Below are 13,496 nucleotides of genomic sequence, written 5' to 3' on the forward strand. Positions count from 1 at the left end.
GTACCCGTTCTGCTCACGTGGGTATGAGACTTTTGTCTTCTGCGTCTGCTCGGGCAGCAGCTTCACATGAGTCATTTTCTTACAGCAAACTGCAACGCTATTAACAACATTTTATAAAGCATAACAAGAATCATTGGTCTTCACAGTTCCTGGGGAGGAGGGAAATGAATCTTATTTTCACTCATGGGACGACATGAGGAAGCACCTTATGAGACTGAATATTACAGGACTGCAAATCATTGGTGTTAGGGCAATATTACAGCGCAGACTTTCACACTCAGCTTTAATGATGGTGTCAGTTCAAGCATCACTGTTAAATAATATAATCAGGTCCCTTATACGACTCATTTTGAGGAAAATTGCAAGTTTCAACCGGGAGACTAGCAAAAATAATTAAATAGCTTAACTGGAAATCTAGGAGATGTATGTTATGAACAGGCTTGAAGAAATGCTATCAAATTTTTGAAAATGTGTAGTTTTATCAGAACAGAAAAGCTTCATCTATCATTCACATCTCAGAGCAGAAGCGGAATTTTTGTGTCTTGGGCTTTTGGGCCGGCACACATGGGTTCAGCTGGCTGCTGGGTCTGCACTCTGGAAGACGTTTCTTTGTGGTACAATAGTGAGAACTTCAGAGGGTTTTTTTTGTCTCGATCTGCTGGACAGCCAGCGTAATTCTTGAATTGGGGTCAAGTGGCTGTAGCCCAGGTGCCCTGCTGGAGCAATCCTTCTGGTTGTTCAGATGTCTGTTTCAAAACTCTCTTTTGTTTTACTGTTAATTCCTTCATGCTTTTCTATTTCAGGTATATCTTCTGAAAAAGAGGAAGAAATTTCAATCTTGAGAAGGATTTGAAAGGTAGAGGTTTCTGTAGTCGTATGTGTTCACTACGCATGTACATTAAGGTCTTGCCGAGGTGATAAAAAGGAAGGTCCTGGGCAGGTGGCTACAGCGGACAAGCCAAGACACCCAGAAGATGGAAGGCAGCTGTGGTCTGCGAGTAGCGGTGATCCAAAATAACATGCCGTTTATTTCATGTTGGAAGTAGTCAGAAGAATCATTTTATGTATTGATACTCTCTTACGCCTGCTGTGAACTGTAGGTCCCAGGTCCCAGGTCCCCTGGCACAGTGCCTCAAGTTCCTCCAAAGGAAAAGAATGAAAGAATTTCAAACTGTGCTTGTGTCATGGTTTAACCCCAGCCAGCAACCAAGCCCCACCCAGCCGCTCGCTCACTATCCCTCCGGTGGGATGGGGAAGAGAATCGGAAAGGGTAAAAGTGAGAACACTTGTGGGTTGAGATAAGAACAATTTAATAATGGAAATATAATAATAGTAATAATAATAAAATTTAATAAATAATAATAAAATAAATTTCATTACTAATAATAATAGTAATGAAAAGGAAAACAACAAAAAGAGAAAGAAATACAACCCAAGAAAGACAAGTGATGCAAATGAAAAACAATTGCTCACCACCAACCGACCGATGCCAAGCCTGTGCCTGAGCAGCGGCCCCCGGCCAGCTTTCCCCCAGTTTCTATACTGCGCATGCCACCGTACGGTGTGGGATAGCCCTTTGGGCAGTGGGGGTCAGCTGTCCCAGCCGTGTCCCCTCCCAGCGTCTTGTGCCCCCCAGCCCACTCGCTGGCAGGGCATGGGAAGCTGAAAAGTCCTTGCCCAGTGTCAGCACTGCTCAGCAACAACTGAACCATCAGGGTGGTATCACATTATTCTCATCCTAAACCCAAACCACAGCACTATAGCAGCTACTAGGAGGAAAATTAACTCTATCCCGGCCGAAACCAGGACAGCTTGGAAAACTTGAAGAAACGCTAAATTTCAACTAATTAGTAAAAACAACCTCTCTAGTGGAACTGGGTTCAGTGCCTTCCTCCTTTATGATGTTTGTAGAGGTGGTTTTGCTTTTATTTAGAGAAGTTCAGTTGATTAGACATTTTACTACACAATATAATAATTAGGCAAATAAATGCATAGTACCTATGTCTAACTTAATGTAATTTTCTTTTGCGTATGTTCAGTTTTTAATTTCTTTCATATTCTAGAACTAAATATTTTGAAAGAAAATGAAGACTCTATAGAAAGAAGATAACATTGAGCACCCTTCTAGCATGATGTGCTAAATCAGAATTTAAAAAATTGTCTTTATTCTCCAATTTGTTATATGACAAAACCTTCTTTTTGCTGCTGTGCTGGGGGAACAGACATTCATTCAAGTAAGGTTTTATTCCTAGTGGCTCCAGATCAATATATTATAAGAATTCTTAGAATAATGAGGAAAGACTCTTACATCCTCAGAAAAAGACAATATAGCAGTGAAAGAAATAGCCATAGGAAATTTGTCAGAAGGGCAGTTTCCAGCTAAGGAGAACATATATTAATCTCTGCTCTAAAAGTCAAGTGTTTTTGTTGCTGCTTGCCTATTGTTCAGTGTTTCAGGTCCTTAGGTGGCTATCAATTTAAGTCCCGTGCATTTGAAAAACTAAAGAGAAACCAAGCAAGTTTATAAATGTCAGGAATTTAGGGTCATGAAACAGGTAAGTCCAATTATTCCTGTTCTTAGATCTCCCCCATACGCACTTGGGCATTTTTCAGAATAAGGACATGGCTTTAAAAGAGACCCAACTAATTTACAACAGCGAAAAAAATCAGGTCTCCAGAAAGCTTCACAGATGGCTGTGCTTCCTCTGAACGATCCATGTATAGAAGCCAGTTATTATTAGTATTTGTTTATACCTCGGTAGCACTTGTTCAGATTTTGGGACTGTCAACTTCTAGGTGCTTCATGAACACAGAAGAGAAATGGCATTTTGAACAAAACAGTTTAAAAGTTATTGTGGTTCTTTCATGGAAGCTTGACTGTTTTAATAATCTATGTATTTACCCACATAGGGTTTCTATCTAATGAAAAAAAGTAAGCACTAACTTAAATGATGACTGCACAGGAAGAAAACTCCTCCTTTATCCTCCTCCTTTACTTAAATAATTTATCCAGTCCCCCCCGAGTCCCTGTTTCATAAGACCCAGTCTCTCAGGTACGTAACGGTACCACAATATAATCTTATACTAAGAGGGACCAAGTCTGTTTATTCAAATTCTAAACTCATTCCCCTCATAAGCAAGGAACATTTGGACAAAACCTCATTCCTAGAAATCATTTCCTATGAGAAAGTATTTGTTTAAAGCCAGAGACTTAACCAAGCCAAGCATGGTTATGACTGATTTGGACTAATGTTAGTTTTCAAAGTTGAGAAGCATTTTGAGACTAATCCTCATAGTATTTACTCTGCATCTCATAAGACCGTTTACCCTGGGGAGGGCTTAACCCTGCAAGAATTTGTGGAATACTATGAGAATAATTCTCCTTTTCACACTTTCCTTAATAACCCAGGCAGCGATGCAGAAGAGTAGGATTATTCTAGACAGTTCCCAAGAAAATGCTTGTACATGCTAATGAGGAGGAAAAGCAAGCACCAGCGTTGTTCAGGCTAGAGACAAGAATCCCAAGGAGAGACATGAGAAGTCTTTAATTATGTAAAAGCATATTGCAAAGAACAAAGCATTAAGCTGTTATCCATGTCCACTCAGGGCAGAGCGAAAATGGATAGTCTTAAATTAGAGCGAAGGAGAATTCTTTAGTTCTTAATAAATGTTTTTCTGCCGTATTTAAGAGCACTTGGGCACTGGAACAGCTTGCCCATGGAGGCTGTGGGTCTGCATCCCTGCTCTGAGAGTGGGTTCGAAAACATCTGTGGGAAACGGGTCAGATCTGTGTAATCCCATTGAGGGTATGGGGTGATTTAAGGCATTTAGAGTCCCTTTCAGTCTCTTGTCCTACTAATAGCTGGCTTTTTCTCCTATATTTTAGTTATATGTTTAGTAATTAAATGTGACCTGAGATTAAAAGATCCTTAGGTCGTATAAGTATTAATTTATGAAGATTCAGGACAATCCTGTGAGGCCACTATTCCCATTTTACAGATGGGGAAACTAAATAAGGCAGATAAAGTGCTCAGTGATGCACACAGAGGCTGTGGTTTCAATCGAGCCCAGGAGTGCTGACTCCTCTGCTTTTCCCTTCCCTACAACCAGACACATTTATTTTCCTGTTACTACCTCTGCAAAATACTCCCTTACTTGCTGTCCAGAAAGGGTTTTTCCTCCTTAGAGTGATAAAGTAGAGTGATCTGAAATCTGGGCAGTGCTCGTCTCCGAAGCAAAGGAGTAAATGAATCTGGTGGGAAGGATGAGGCTAAGCATGTAGGGAAGCAGCGGATAGTTTGCTGTGAAACATAGCAAAAGGAAAAAACTAATGAAAAGGCCAGAAAAAAGGCAGTATAGCTGTTGTTAGTGGGGTGTCCTTTCCAGTGTGATCTTTTTGTGTCTTAGAAAATTTGTATGCTTTTCAGACACGATAACAGCCTATCAATAACAGTAATAAAATAACTTTTTCAGATATTGCTTTTGTATACATCCTCTTGGCTTTAACTCAATTCTTTCACTGAGTTGCCTTCTTTCTTGAAAGTATTCCCGTGAGGTAAATCAGTGTTTTGTATCTCCCTGGGAGCAACTGCCTCAGAAGTCAACAATCTTTTTCCACTTGATATTTGAGCCACACATGAAAATAATAATAATAAAAAACACTATGAAGGGAATTATTTTGTTAAAATGCCTTGTTTCAGTCAGATGAAGACTCATTTTTCATCGTTTGTTGGTCCAACTCCTATCACCCAGCTTCCTCACCTTCAGGAAACCTACACCAAGAGTATGTGCACAGAGCTTTAAGCTCCATTTCCCTAATTATCACTTCTTTCCACACTGAAGTCGGCTTGGATTACTCTACGTGATTGTTCAGTCCTCTTATAAAACACTTGATTACATTTGGTTTCTAGGTAAAATGGTAAGTTTTAAGCCCTGAATCTTAAAAATGTGGTGAGGGCATTAGGTGCTGAAGTAATAATAACAACATTCAGCCAAAGCAAGCGCCTGTTGACCTCTGTAGACATAAATTGCTCCGAAAGGTGACCAGGCAGAGTTTTCTGACGAGGGTTCAGCTCTGCAGCGGGTGGTTTGTGTTCGTGCAGGAGCACATCCCCGGTGCCCGTCCTGGAGGAGTGATGAATCCTCGGTGTCTGAGCAAGAGGGTCGCTGCCCTGCCTGCTGGCTTCCTTCCCCCATCTTCAGATCATTTTATGAATCGAAGATAAGTAACGACATCTCACAAAACTCCTCTGAGAATGTAATCCTTCCATCTCCAAGGGGAAGCTCCTGCATTACGTTGCTACCTCCCTGAAAGGGGTCTGTGCCAGATCCCATCTCTGGTGCAGTTTCCAGATTCCACAGCCGGAAAATGTTCTTCCACCACACCTGAATCAAGAAAACAGCTTTTATAAATATAGCTTACAAAAATTTGGCTGGCTAATTAAAAGAAAATGGAGCATTTGAGTCTAAACCCCCAAATCCCAGACAAAGCGATTTGCAGGTTGTGGAGTGGCTGAACTTGGAAGGCATCAGGGCTCTCACCACTTTGCTCCATGCTTCTTAGTTCTAATTTGTCCAGCCTCGGGTTGAAAAGCCAACTAAGCAAAACTGTCTGTTCATTCTTCATAACATCTTTCTTCCACTTTTCATGATACAGTGGTTTCCTCAGCTGATGCTAAATGGCCATGGCTTCAAGTGCCCGATTTCTTACACTTTCCAGCAGAGCTGTGAGTAAGGAAGTGGAAAACCAACAGTAAAAGACATCAGTGCACCAGGCTTATCACCCACGGCTTGTTTTGGAAGCTCAGTAGAGCAGAATCTCAGTTAATGCAGCTGGAAAACTTCTTAGAGGGAAACAAATAATTTTGGTATGCTTTAGCTAGCTGTTGGAGGGAATGGATTTGAAAAGTAAATGGAAAAAAAAAGTGGAAGAATAAATCTGCAGTTTTTACAAATATGCGATTTCAGAAGGAAAAAGCACAATAAATGGACGGAGACATGAAATGGCAGTGCATTCACAGTTTCTTATGTTCCAGTTTGGAGCAAGGCAAATTCAGAATTTCAAATAGTGACATCAACAAGCGTATTGGGTTTGCGTGGCAAGGTTTTGGTTGCGGGGGGGGGGTAGGGGGGGGAGCACTACAGGGGTGGCTTCTGTGAGAAGCTGCTAGAAGCTTCCCCCATGTCCGATAGAGCCAATGCCAGGCTGCTCCAAGACAACCCGCCCCTGGCCAAGGCCGAGCCCATCAGCCACGGTGGTAGCACCTCTGGGATAACGTATTTAAGAAGGGGAAAAACCCCTGCGCAACTGCAGCCAGAGAGAAGAGTGAGAATATGTGAGAGGAACAACTCTGCAGACACCAAGGTCAGTGAAGGAGGGCAGGAGGTGCTCCAGGCACCAGAGCAGAGATTCCCCAGCAGCTGTGGTGCAGACCATGGTGAGGCAGGCTGTCCCTGCAGCCCATGGAGGTCCACGGTGGAGCAGATACCCACTGCAGCCCGTGGAGGTCCACGGTGGAGCAGATACCCACTGCAGCCCGTGGAGGTCCACGGTGGAGCAGATACCCACTGCAGCCCGTGGAGGTCCACGGTGGAGCAGATACCCACTGCAGCCCGTGGAGGTCCACGGTGGAGCAGATACCCACTGCAGCCCGTGGAGGTCCACGGTGGAGCAGATACCCACTGCAGCCCGTGGAGGTCCACGGTGGAGCAGATACCCACTGCAGCCTGTGGAGGTCCACGGTGGAGCAGATACCCACTGCAGCCCGTGGAGGTCCACGGTGGAGCAGATACCCACTGCAGCCCGTGGAGGTCCACGGTGGAGCAGGTGGATGCCCAGAGAGGCTGTGACCCCGTGGGAAGCCTGCGCTGGAGCAGGCTCCTGGCAAGACCTGCGGACCCATGGAGAGAGGAGCCCAGGCTGGAGCAGGTTTGCTGGCAGGGCTTGTGACCCCACCGGGGACCCACGCTGGAGCAGTCTGCTCCTGAAGGACTGCACCCCGTGGAAGGGACCCACGCTGGAGCAGTTCATGAACTGCAGCCCGTGGGAAGGACTCACGCTGGAGCGGTTCGTGCAGGACTGTCTCCCGTGGGAGGGACCCCACGCTGGGGCAGGGGAAGAGCGGGAGGAGTCCTCCCCCGAGGAGGAAGGAGCTGCAGAGATAACGTGTGATGAACCGACTGCAACCCCCATTCCCCGAACCCCTGCACTGCTGGGTTGGGGAGGAGGGAGAGAAACTGGGACTGAAGTTGAGCCTGGGAAGAAGGGAGGGGTGGGGGGAAGGTGTTTTAAGATTTAGTTTTTATTTCCCATTACCCTACTCTGATTTGATTGGCAATAAATTAAACTAATTTCCCCAAGTCGAGTCTGTGTTGCCTGTGACGGTAACTGGCGAGTGATCGCTCCCTGTCCTGACCTCGACCCACGAGCCTCTGGCTGTGTTTTCTCTCCCCTGTGCAGCTGAGGAGGGCAGTGACAGAGCAGCCGGGTGGGCACCTGGCGTCCAGCCAGGGTCAGCCCACCAAAACAAGTGAAAGGTTTCTTTTGGGAGAAACTGCTGAGTTCTTGGATCTGACGACTGGTCCGTCATAGCATGGCAAAACATATTCCTGATGCATTTGAACAAAGCATTGAAAATCCCAGGGCAAAGGCAGAAGACTCTTGGCTGTATTTGACTGCCGAGATGAGCAGGGAGGCTGAGGACGCAGCCATTAGGCTGCGATGTAAATCTGGGGGACAGTTACATTCAGGGTCCGCGGGAGACAGGAGAGGTTTGGCCATTTGTTATCAAAATGTCCTATGGGACAGGTGATTATCTTTTATCTCAAGCATTATGAACTATTAAAACTGTGAACTGTGACCATAGATGGTCTCAGATTATCTCCTCTACCCACACGTGCATTGGCAACCCAGCATTAAGAAACTCCAGAGCCATTATTAGCACTTGTCAGTAATTGATTTTATGGCTGCACGGGGCAGAGGGATGCTCTTCTTCAGCCATCGACAGAGTCCACGGAGCAATGGATCACAAGCTTTCCAGTGAAAGGTGGCCAACACGGCTGCTTTTTGTTAGTGCTTTGGGACGCCTGAGGGCTCTCCCGGAGAGGAGTAATAGCACATCCAGCTGGTGTCGTGACAGAATGAATAAGGTGCTACCCAGCATGGGAAGGAGCTATCGGCACATCTTATAGGAGGATTTACAGGACCTGAAACCTTGTTCTCGTTGAACGATCTCGAAAGAGGCATTAGCGGACGCTGGTGAGTGCCAGGATGGATGAAAGGGCCATATTACACTCCTCGCCAATTATTATAAATGAGAAAATAAAACAGGGAAATTGTTGAGTGGGCAAATAAAGAGAAAGTCAAGTGACTAATGAGATTGCCATGTCCCTCCAGGTAATTACTTCTGATTTCTGTGAAATAAATGGTGTAATAAAGAATTTCACCACCCCTTCCTCTCCAGGGAGCAGAGCTGACTGCACCGGGCTTCCCTCCAGGGCAGCTGAAAGTATTTAGGTTCCGAACTCAGGATGTCGCTCACAAAGGAGGAAAAAAAGGCGTCATATGAGGCGGTGTCAGTATCTGACGAGTGCTGACAAATGCTAAATCACAATTCGTTCTCTACATACAAAGCTGCTGTTCAGTAATTGAATGGTTTTTATCTCTTTACACCTAAGTTTCCACTTGTGGGAGAGGCAGAAGAGCAACTTACCTGTCATGCAAATATAATATATCCCCTGTGCTTCAGAAAATTTTATATTCTTGGAAGATCAGAGCTATATAAATATATAAACATGCAAATTATGCAGGTCAGAAGGCATGCCTGATAAGTATTCCTAAGAATCCTCCATCACTTTTCACAAATAACATGCTCATTTCCCCCCCACTATTGGAAAAGAGCAAGTTTTGCTTCTTTTTTGGCCTGGCCTGTGAGCTCATCACCTGGTTCATCAGCTGCCCCAAACAGCTCAGCATGCGCAACGTACGGGGGTTATATCAGGGCCAAGGAAAAGGGTATTCCATTTCTCCTAGAGGCTCCGTTATCCCGTTCTCTGTAATAGCTCTAGGCTGTCATCTGGCTTGGAAGCTAGAGGTTAATCAGTAAAGAAGGGAGGCGATGTCGTTGTCACCGTTTAACGGCAATACACCTAAGCGGGTCTACCTTTGGATGGCAGCAGCCGCGCTAAGCTGTTGTTAGCAGGAGAGCAAATTACAACGATTTGCATTCAAGCTATGCCGCATGCTTTTGCAAAGGTTTGGAAAATTACACCGATCTTTGCCTGCACTATAAATTCAAATCAATATCTGAAACAAGGCTTCTTTTAATCCCCTGCCCCGAGCCGCCGTGTTAGTCACACCCAGGCCCTGCCGGGATGCCCGTGGCTTTGGGAGGTGGAGACTGGGCATTTCGGGGCCCCGGCTGCTCCTCGCCGGGCAGCCTCCCCGCCGTTCCTGGCCCTGGCGGTGCCGATGTGATCGGCAGCCCATCCTTTGGGAACGGAGCCTGCGGCTCCTCTCCCATGAAAGCCCTGGTGCGGCAGCTGCCCACGCTCCAGTGCCTGGGAGCTCCCCCTGCCCCGGCACGTTGAACGTCAGCCAAGGGAGCGAAAGGGAGCACGGGAAAATTGTCCTTTCCCAGAGCTGTCATGGCTCTCCATCTTTTTCTGAAGGAAAAAGAAAACCATTCATTCACCGTTTGACCTTAAGGGCTCCAATCTGCAACAAGAAACTCACGGCTGGGAGAGACTCCGCAGCCGCCCGGTCGCTCGGCGGTGTCTGTCTCTCCTGCACAGACGTTAACCTGTCTTTTCTTCCAGTAACGCTTTTCTTCTCCTTTTAAAACAGATCTTGCGTCTGTATTAGGAGCCCAGAGCAGGGGGTGGCCTGGCTGCAGCTTTTCCTGCGAGCTCCAGGAGACAAACGGGTTGCGGTACAAAACAAAGTGTCTTGGCTTGCCTTCTTCCCCGCACACCTCAGCACGCATCCTTTTTTTCCCGGTCTGTACCGAACAATTAGATGGCCTCTCTCATACGCCGTAACAAAGTAAGCAAGACAAAAGGAAGCAGTTAGCACACGCACACCTAAACAACCTTTAAAACTGCGGAATTCAGTGGATCAATTGGACGTGCTCCAGCAATCCCAGATCACAATGGAGGGAATACGCACAGCACAGTTTAGGCAGAAACTCCTTTAACTAAACTCAGCAAAAGCCTTTGGTTAGTGCAGCAGGGACCTGGTTACAAAAAGGGCTGCAGCTGTATTGAGCTGAACCCTGTGGCTCGTCCCCAAATCGCCCTCTTTCATGTGCCATCATTGACTCTACATTGAATATACAGCTTGAGAATTAACTCATAGTTGTGTCAAATTATCTCTGAGACCCCACTGAGACCTTGATATCACGAGGGATGTGGCACTGGGAGATAAACGTGAGTTAATGGGCTCTGTTCAGTTAATCTTGTGTTTCTGTACCCAAGTAAAAAGGCCTGAACAGGCCATTCCGTTGCGTTTCCCCCATCCTTGCCTCCTCTGACTTGCCCATCAGCCGAACTAGAAATCAATCCACACACTTTATGTATTAAAAGCAAAATTAAAGTAGTGCCGTACATCGAAGTCATAACCTGTCACAACACCTCTAGGATCTCCAACATGTGTGATGTCATGATCCAGCGTTACTGGAAGATTAATTTTATTTTATTGAAATAAGAATTAATGATATCAGATCACTTTGTCAAAGTGGTTAGACTGTACTGAAGTGGTTGTCCGTACTGAAGTATTTGGATCTTAATTTGATATTTCATTCCCTACTTCAGACAGGAATATTACTAGTGGGACATTTCATGAATAAAGAGAAATTTGTAATAAACCATGGTACCTACTTAAAACCCCATTATCCCTAGGCTGTTCTTTTCCTGAAAAGCTGCGCTTGAGTTTTGTTGCTTGCAGGTAGAGAAGAAAATGCTCTTTCTCTCATCCCTTATCCCTTGCACATCCCGGTTGGCACTCTCTAGATTTGGGGTGAGGAAGGATCGGAGAAATGCAACTTGGAAACAAAGTTAAGCACGAGCATCCAACGGAGCTTGACCATGCTCTCTACAAGCAGGAGAAGTCGAGGGTGGGAACCCCGCGGCCAGCGTCGGGAAAAGGACAAGCGGACACGAGCGGCCTCTCCCGACGTGCCTGTCTGGCGTCGGACCGGGGTTTGCGGTTCCGCTGCAGTCTTGGCACACCACCGCCCCTTGCACAAACAGCCTGGGGCGGATACGTCCTACAGCTCACACCTTGTGAACCTTCTGCTATTTTAGACTTTTCCGCTTTTTGGCTAAGGTTTTTTTTCCCCGGATTTTAAATATAGCTTTTCCATTTCTTGCTGACAGCGCTGTGAATCATGATTCATTGCTGGCGTTACGTTAACAGGTACAGGACTAATGATATTGCAGCCCCTCCGGAGCTCAGTTTGCTCTTCCGTCCCTCTGTCTCGCACACGCAGACACCTGCCCACCCCAAACCCTCCCCACAAGAGCTTTGGGGAACGTGATGCAGTTTTAGGGCTGCTGGCCAGTGTATTTTAGGGTTGTCCCTTTGTGCCTGGTCAGAAGCTGCTTTTCTGCTCCACCTCAGATTTATAAGATCCTCCTTTGACAATCTGTGAAATGGAGCTAAGGAAAACAGACTTGTAAAGGATCCAGGCGCTGTCACACGGTGAGAAATGGGAAACTTTCTGGCACCTTTTAAAATCAGGCTATTTCTAGAAATTTGAAATCATAGCACACAGCGCCGTGGTGTGAAAACAAGTGGAAAACAAATAGCTGGTATGGAAAATATTAGCAATTTGCTTACATATGCCATAAAAGAGGCATCTGGATATATTGCCAGGTTCAGGTGGGGCAGTATTTTCTCACCTAGGTTTAGAGAGGGCTTGGCTGCAGGTAGAAGGAATCGGTCCGTGCTGCTGGGCTGCTCTCGGGTACTGCCGGTGTGACTGGAGGAGGGGACGCGTCTGTCCCGCGCTCTGGACCTGGGGCCAGTCGCACGCTCAGCTGCTGAGCCAGGTACGGAGCGTGATATAGGACAGTTTATAGACTTAGCCAATTTGGAAGTTCTTGCTACCACTGATTACCACAGGTCTATCTCTGGATTTAACTTACTTTTTTTGATATAGGTCTATAAACAGGTAAGAAGTTAAAAATTTCGTGATATACCCTTTGTCTGTGCTCCTGATGTGCTGTCAATCATACACTATAAATCTGGTTATCCTCCTGATAGGAGATCTAGTCAAGGCCTGTAAAATCCTCAGGCTAAATGTCTTGCTCCAGCTGAATTGTATTTGGAGCAAAATTTAAGGCGGGCGGGCAGAGATGGGGTCAGGCTGCGAGGAGATGTGATTGCATGCAGGTGGGCTTCAGTAAGGCCTGAGGTTTGGGTGCAGTCTAGAAATAAGTGAGGGTTAGACTTAGGTCGGGACCGTCAGGTCGGGGTTAGATTTGACACGATGCAGTGGGATGAGTTTTATAGGAAGCAGCCTTAGTAATTTTGGATTAAGTCTTGAATCAGATGGGGCTGGAGCCCGTTCGCTCTTTCAGCGGTGCTGGGCGTAGGGGAGCTCCGAGCGGCCGGGCGAGGGGTGGTTAGAGGGCACGTGCACCCGGAGACCGAGCCGGGAGACGGACGAGCCTGGCAAGAGCCCCTTCCCTCCCTCCTTGTCCCTGGAAGCCTCCCTGGATGCTGTAAGTATCCGAGTCATTTCTGCTTCTGAAAACAAGGAGTCTGGGCTACTGTTCTCTTTTGTTTCTTGACTGATGACTTCCAAACTGTCCGAGCTTAATGTGGTGATGAATGCGGGGATGTGGAAGTCTCTCTAGGGAGCAGATTTTTAACAAGGCAAGCTTTGTTTCTCTAAATCCCTCTTCCTGTTTAGCATTCAGCAGCATTCATGTATCACAGCAGTACACAAGTGCCTAAAAACACCACCGAGCCTGCACTTATTTAAAGAGAACCCGTCCAGAAAGCCTTGCGCTGAAGCGGCGGCCTTTTACCTCACCGCGCGATGGGCGGCCGCCAGAGAGCGTGACGCGTGGGCCTGATGCGTACCTTGTGAATGAGAAGGTCACGCTGACGGGCTCTGCCTCGCTTCCCCCTCCTGGGGCTGGCGCTTGCTGGGGCAATGCTTGGGAGCAGCCCTTGCCGAGCCCAGCAAACGGCACCGCGAGCTGCGCCGCGGGCTGCTTTTCTGTAATTGGAGCGGGATCTTCCTATTAAATAGAGCTTGAGGGGGCTCAGGAAGGCAGCAGCATGCGCGTTGTCATTTATGTGGTCTGCTTGACCCAGGATGCTCTCGTAGAGCGTTGTTTAAAAACTGGTAACGGATGCAGCAAAAATTCCAGTGGGGTTGGTAAATACGCGTGTCCTCCTTAACCACGTGTGGAGATTTTGTTTTGTATAAAGTATAAATCTGAAGGTAGGTATTTTGCTTCTTTCCTAGACAAAGTTTTTTTGAAAA

The sequence above is a fragment of the Mycteria americana genome, chromosome 6 (genome assembly GCF_035582795.1).
Source record: "Mycteria americana isolate JAX WOST 10 ecotype Jacksonville Zoo and Gardens chromosome 6, USCA_MyAme_1.0, whole genome shotgun sequence".
In the NCBI taxonomy this organism is placed as follows: domain Eukaryota; kingdom Metazoa; phylum Chordata; class Aves; order Ciconiiformes; family Ciconiidae; genus Mycteria; species Mycteria americana.